The sequence below is a fragment of the Capsicum annuum genome, chromosome 8 (assembly GCF_002878395.1).
Source record: "Capsicum annuum cultivar UCD-10X-F1 chromosome 8, UCD10Xv1.1, whole genome shotgun sequence".
Taxonomy (NCBI): Eukaryota; Viridiplantae; Streptophyta; class Magnoliopsida; order Solanales; family Solanaceae; genus Capsicum; species Capsicum annuum.
In genome coordinates, this window is record NC_061118.1 from 9,540,348 (window position 1) to 9,547,654 (window position 7,307).

Below are 7,307 nucleotides of genomic sequence, written 5' to 3' on the forward strand. Positions count from 1 at the left end.
TATATATATATATATATATATATATATATATATATATATAAGTGAAGGTTGGGGTGATTACCAAGTGCATTTCGATAATTTTAGTCACCCCAACCTTCACTTATACATAGTAGTAAATAAAATGGTTACATATACATATGGTTTTTTTCTTATATTTATTAGTTTTGTCCTCATTTTTATGGTGCAATAAATTGGTTACACATGCATATTGCTTTTTTCTTATATTTAATAGTATTGTCCTCATGTATTATTTTAATAATATTTTTATTTAGACCTTTCTAATTGAATTATACATGGTAGTATTTTTTTATAAATATCTTTGTGTTCCTTATTAAATGACTATCAAAGGTATTTCAGTAATTTTATGATGCAATAAGTGAAGGTTGGGGTGACTACCAAGGGTATTTCGATAATTTAGGTATTATTTTAATAATATTTTTATTTAAACCTTTGTAATTGAATTATACATGGTAGTATTTTTTTTATAAATATCATTTTGTTCCTTATTAAATGATTACCAAGAGTATTTCGGTAATTTTATAGTGCAATAAGTGAAGGTTGGGCTGACTACCAAGGGTATTTCAATAATTTTAGTCACCCCAACCTTCACTTATATATAGTAGTAATATTTTTTTGCTCCTTATTAAATGACTACCAAGGGTATTTCAATAATTTTATGGTGCAATAAGTGAAAGTTGGGCTGACTACCAAGGGTATTTTGATAATTTTAGTCACCCCAACCTTCACTTATATATAGTAGTAAATAAAATGGTTACACATGCATATGGTTCTTTTCTTATATTTATTAGTTTTGTCGTCATTTTTATGGTACAATAAAATGGTTACACATGCATATTATTTTTTTCTTATATTTATTGGTTTTGTCCTCATGTAGTATTTTAATAATATTTTTATTTAAACCTTTGTAATTGAATTATACATGGTAGTTTTTTTTGATAAATATCTTTTTGTTCCTTATTAAATGACTATTAAGGGTATTTCGCTAATTTTATGGTGTAATAAAATGATTACACATGCATATTATTTTTCCTTATATTTATTAGTTTTGTCCTCATCTTTATGATGCAATAAAATGGTTACACATGGATATTACTTTTTTCTTATATTTATTAGTTTTGTCCTCATTTATTATTTTAATAATATTTTTATTTAGACCTTTATAATTGAATTATACATGGTAGTAATTTTTTATAAATATCTTTTTGTTCCTTATTAAATTACTTATTTTTTTATACCCCAAGGATATTTCGGTAATTTTACGGTGCAATAAAATGGTTAAACATGCATATTGCTTTTTCTTTATATTTATTAGTTTTGTGCTCATTTTTATGGTGGAATAAAATGGTTACACATGCATATTGCTTTTTTCTTATATTTATTAGTTTATCCTCATTTATTATTTTAATAATATTTTTATTTAGACCTTTGTAATTGAATTATACATGGTAGAAATTTTTTATAAATATCTTTTTGTTCCATATTAAATGACTACCAAGTGTATTTTGATAATTTTATGGTGCAATAAATATTTCGAAATCAATGTATGTCTCGTCAGCTTATATATTTGAAACTTTTAAATGAGACGTGCATGTACTTTTCCAGAAATGTCCAAATGAAAGACGTGCCGCCAACTGTAGTTGCAATAATCTAGCTAGATTTTTATCCACTTATATAATCACTTTTGTATTGGTTGGACCAGTCTAACAAGCTCTATTTTGTTCCACATTGAATGTATATATTATGTTAACATCAGTTCATTATACTACATTTCTTTTCTTTTACTCCTATACCTGATGTTGGGCGTATTTATACGTCTAAGCACCATAACTTACCCATGTTTTAGCTAAATTTTGAGGATAAAATACATAATTCTTGCACTTTGTCTATTTTTAGTTAAGTGAGCTGACCTATGTGATTAGCATGATTTTCAGGTACTAATGAGGAAGATTACGACACTTTGGGAACCTGTGGATAGCAAAGGAAACTTCACATAAAAGGAAAGCAGCTTTTGGACTGAATGTGATATATGGGAACTTTTTCCCGGGCAAACTCAATATTTTTAAATAGTTAAGGATGCAGTAGCAATTTATTAGAGAAGGATGTTATTAAAAGCCTTATGGCTGAATTTTTAAGGATTATTCATTATTCTGTATTATTTCAAAAAGGAGAAAAAACGGCTTAGCTTGAGGAGAAAGAGAGAAAAACATTTTTCTCTCTTATTTTCGCTATTCATCTTCTCCATCAAGATCGTTCTAAGTTTTGGTATGATGAATATTTCTATTGTGATTTCCATTTTATTCATGAGTAGCTAAGTTTATTTGTTAGGTTTATGGAAACCTTGTAGTATACTCTCTATTGCTATGAGTTTTTGAATTTATGATGTGTTAATTCACTTATATCATTACTCTCTTCGTTATGATTGAATTCTCGTGGTTACAAACATAGGGAATGTGCCATTATAGCAATAACTTGTTCAATAGAAAAGTTACTGTTTGGAAAAGAGAGTAGTGACAAGAAAATAGGGTTTCCAACCTCTATTTACACGTTACTGCCTTAGCAGGATTAACTACTTGGAGAGTTCGTATGATTGGTTGTACACTTTGGATTTGAGAGAACTAAGGTGAATAAATCCTTAATGGTTGAGAAACACTTGGATTTAGAATTAGAATACATCTCTCTATAAGTGCATGCATGTATAAATCCTCATTACTCATAGTTAATAGAGAAGTAAAAGCTACAAGGTGGACATAACCCTAACTTGTCATTCTCTGTGATCAAATATTAATACACATATTGCTTCATTGTTATATTATAACTACCATTTCAAATTTAAACCAAAACCCCCCATTCAGGAACCTCTGACCAACAGTCCAGTAACAACTACAATACTTAGTAACACAGTATTCCCTATGGGATTCGACAACCAACCTGGTTGGGTTCTATATTTGACAGCGACCGCTTACTCTCTCGTAAGAGAGGTATAATCTGGGCGTATCAATACTAAACAATTAAAACAAGTAGGAACTAATCTTCTCCCAAGTTGGATCTCTTTTGCACATTAGTTTTGCCAAAATGCCCGTGCCTTGCATGGGCACGGGTATCTAGTTCACAATGATAGTGAAAAATGCAAAATTTAATGGGCCTAATTTTCATAATATTGCAAAAGTTAATGGGCCATACAACTATGTTTAAAAGACCAAAAGAAGCTAAATTTAAATAACCAAAATAATAATGCTGCAGCTGAGTCTCGAACACGAGACCTCATGCATGAAACATACAGCACTGGACCACCAGACCAAATCAAATCTTACATTGAGGAAGCATACAACTGAAGCACACATGTTGACGGCCAGCTGTGTGCTTTTCTCCCCCACTTCTCTTATTAGATAGTAACACACAATAGAAGATCTGTATCGATAGTGGGCTTATTCGTCATTAAGAACCTTGATTATTGCCTAAGTAGTAAAGCACTTCTTTCCACACCAAAAAATTTATTTTTTTTGCACTTGCTCCCTCTTAAATTGAAATATTTCAGTATTCTCTTCCACACTAGCAATTCAAAATGAAATAATCTCTCAACTAGTCAATTTACTTTATAAATTTAGAGACACTTCATCCAAGTATAATTATTTCTTCATTTGTTCCTAAAACACTTTAGGGTCGTTTGATTAGGAACAAGTTATCTCGGGATAATTAATCACAAGATTAATTATCCCGAGATTAGTTATCCCACCATATATATGGGATAACTTATCCTATCACTACGGAATAAATGGGGGGATAAGTAATCTCATAACTAACTTATCCTATCAATCAAACATGGGATAAATGCCACAATTTATTTTGGGACTATTATAACTTATACCTCACACCAAACGAACCCTTAATATCATCAACTTTATTATTTCTTCACACACTTCACTGATTTCTAAAATAAGTTGAATTTTTTTTTTCTAAAAAGTACATATATTGAGAGTTAAAAGTGCAATTGCAAATAAAGGTTGTTTGTGAAACAAATTCCTGTTCGAGTCTGGGTAGGGTATACGGTTCTAGTCCTTCATGGGTCCTTCGTTTGTGAGCCATATATGTTGGAAGAGGAGTATACGGTATTGTTGGTATGGGCATTCATCTCTTATTGCATTGTATGGTCTACATTTGCACTCCTCTACTCATATACACTGCTTGTAGTTAGTATTATTTGTTGGTTGTGCTTGTCGTACTTATGAGGGTTGATTGTGTTATATTGTTTGTTGTTTGCGCTTTTCGGGCTTATGGGGTCTGATTAATTTGTAGTTAGGTTATTATTTTTACCATGCATGTTAATGTTACTTACTTTCCTATATCACCCTTTTTGTTAGATATGCCCATTTAGCCTTGTGCATTATTGTGTTTAGATTACCTGATATTCGCACTTGATTATATTTATATCTTATTTGAGCTCAGTCGGCTTATGATATCTACTGAGTACCGCGTATTTTGGTGATCATACTACAATTCTGCATCTTTTTCCAAGATGCAGATCCTAGTATGAGTTCTTATCAATGATGCCTAACTTGTTCGAAGCTCTTTGACCAAAGACTCGGGTAGAGCTCTTAATGACCGGAGTTATTCCATCTCCCTCTGTTTTTGGGCTAGTCTTTACTTTATTATTCAGAGACAATATCGTATATATTATATCTATGTCATACTCTTAATGTATGTAGTAGCTTTTGTATCAACTAGTACAAGGTCTTAGGTTAATTTTGTACATTGTTTTTCCTCGCACTATATGTATATATGTATGGGTTGTATTACCTGTGCTTATATTCTATATTTGGCCTTTATATCTTGTGTAATTCTCCATCGCTCGATTAGCCCATTACTTGTTGTTTAGGGCTATGGTGTTCGGCTTACCTATTGGTGAGTTATATTAGGTGCCATCATTACCTGAACTTTTGGGTCGTGATAGGGGGAAAGGGCATCAGACTTGTACCTTATTTGGGAAAAACGAGTAGAAACCATCTTTGTCTGCCATAATTACTTTAAGGGTAAGAAGGTTAAACTTGTTGTTGTTCAGTTTTCTAATTTTGTTACTTCTTGTTGGAAAATGTTTGCTAGGGATATATTGCAAGATAAACTACCACCCATTGCTACTTGGGCAAAGATGAAGATTCTAATGAGAAAGAGGTTTGTACCATCATACTTTCAAAGAGATCTACCATCTTGCCTTTAACACTTGAGGCAGGGCCCTATGTCTTTGGATGAGTACTTCAAGAGTATGGACATGGCTATTTTCACAACACAAAAACTAAGGGTTATGATGGCACTTGTCGCAGAAAGCCTTGACAAGTAACCTTATCACCCAAACTGATATAAAATGAGAAATCAATACTAAAACCAAGACAAGACCCCTAGAACAAAGTCAAATTACATACATATAGTAAAAGCAGAAATATGATCAAAGGTACCAAACTAAATCCCAAAACCCGGTTCCTCAGCGTAAGAACCAAATAAAACAACTCGAAGTCAAAATATACATAGAATAACCCAAAAGGAATAACTCTATCTCTGAATACAAATAAGACATTGTTGAAATAAGAAATGGTAGTAGTCAACTCTAGATGCATAGGTCAACCGCTACCTCAAAAACTTCAGATGCTGCCTGAATTAATTATCCGTGCGGCACACTTGTACCTGGATCTGTACTGAAAAAGCGTAGTAGGGATATGTAAGATCCACTTGTACTCAGTAGGTATCATAGGCCGACAGAGTAAAGTAGAAAATAAAATATATAAACACAAAGTATGGGCACGTAACCTGCAGTCAGAAAATATCCCAAACAGTAGCCCACACCGTCTCCACTAACAATTCTACTATATGAATATATAACAGATACATATAGGGTAAAGAAGAACAAATATACACCCACATCAATTACAAGTATATAAAGATAGAATAAATGGACAGATATCAAGTCAAAGACAAACATAATCACAACATAAGCATAATATATGAAGTGCAATGAAGATGATGGTAATGTTGATGTGATAGTTATCGCACAACTTCCATATACACCTATCGAGCTAAAGCTTCCCTAGGAAGGACTCATAGGGGGTTCGTTAATTCGTATACAACCAATTTCCAATAACAATATCCATATCTTTTTTTCGGTACATCTATCGGTAGAAGGTTTTTAAAATATCATATTTTCTGTCAGAAAAAGACAGTATTTCCAATTTCCATGGTGGTACTAATATTTCATGAATGAATACGCTATGAGAATGTAATGTTCACAACCAACCAAAATGAGAATATCCAAAATCCAACTAATATACCACCACGTGAACCAAAAATCCACTGAAATCAATCAACCATCCATGATCCAATATAATCCAGAAAACCATCACGTGAAATATGCAAGAAAATGTCATTGACACCACATAATTCCTAAAATCTAGGATTTTCCAACTAAAATTAGTATAACCAGATATACATATATCAATACAAGGCCAACAACATCATACAAAACCCCACACAGTCACACATAGCAAATAATGTCTTATAACCACTAAATATTATCCACATAGGCCTCCACACGGGTACATAAATCACCTAACACATTTTCCATGATACAACTCATACCCATAACATGCTTTTAAATTATTATTAATAATCCAACCCAGTCTAAAGAAAGTTAAGCCATAACCTACCTCGAATGCCAAAAATAAATCCTAAAAGCCTTCAATTTAGAGCTTATCTATAATGACCTAATTTGCTGAACTAGAACGCTACACGATGCTCATGACCCCGAAGGACCACAAGCTAACCCATGATTGATATCTGTACCTGTATATTGCATAAGATGATATAATAATGCGGAAGTATGCACTGAAAGGCCATAAGGTTCGATCATGAACATAACTAAATAATTTAACATCTGTGTGGGGTAATATAATACCCAAAAAAAATTGAAGTCTAAAACATGATAGTCTGTATCTAGTATGAAAGCCTCTACTGTCTGAAGAATCTGAATAAGGAGTTGATGAGATATATCCCCATCTAACTCCAACTAATAAGCTAATCAATGAGATACTAGAAAATTATTATATCCTCAAAGAATGAGGACTCACTTCTACTCTGACTGCTGAATCTGGAATCTACTGCTGATCTGAAACTTGTGTCTCTGAATCTATGGTGTAACATAAGAAGAAAGCACTATCGCGCGAATGCGTCAGTATATATGTACCGAGTATACATGTGAGGTAGGCTATATGGAATGGTTCACATGCATGAATAATGCTAGCTGA